The following is a 494-nucleotide window of genomic DNA, read 5'->3' as shown; positions in this document are numbered from 1 at the left end:
TGCAAAAATTGTGGGGATGTAGCTCAGATGGTAGAGCGCTCGCTTAGCATGCGAGAGGTACGGGGATTAATACCCTGCATCTCCAAAAGGGAGAAATAATTTTTTTAAGTATGAATTAATTTAACATGTTATGTATAAGGTGGGTACGAGAGAAAAAGAAAAGATACTTATATAAGGATTATTATATCATTATGGCTATGTCATTCTTATAAATAAAAGAGAGTAATGTTCCACAAGTACATAATCTAGTGCAATCTAGTAGTTATACTACTTATGGAGAGAAAGCAATCTAACAAGCAAGAGAGGACTTATTTAAGATGGAGAGAAAGCAATCTAGTACTTATTGTAAGGGAATTTGATGAATTCCTGCTACTTATGGAGAGAAAGCAATCTAGTACTTATTGTAAGGGAATTTGATGAATTTCTCAAAAGATAAGAGCTTATAAATTTGATGAATTCCTCAAAAGATAAGAGCTAAGAGCTTATACTACTTG

General features: G+C 33.0%; 1 non-coding gene across 1 annotated transcript; it reads left to right on the top strand.

Annotated features, from left to right (window-relative positions):
• The first annotated feature begins 12 nt into the window (after nucleotides 1-12).
• On the top strand, nucleotides 13-85 carry TRNAA-AGC. Its single transcript has one exon. It is a non-coding gene; the product is annotated as a tRNA-Ala (tRNA).
• Nucleotides 86-494: the final 409 nt, after the last annotated feature.

This window comes from Cucurbita moschata, unplaced genomic scaffold (assembly GCF_002738365.1).
Source record: "Cucurbita moschata cultivar Rifu unplaced genomic scaffold, Cmos_1.0 Cmo_Scf00271, whole genome shotgun sequence".
NCBI lineage: Eukaryota > Viridiplantae > Streptophyta > Magnoliopsida > Cucurbitales > Cucurbitaceae > Cucurbita > Cucurbita moschata.
Note: the sequence above shows the minus strand (reverse complement) of the source record. Positions and strands in the feature narration are given on the sequence as shown.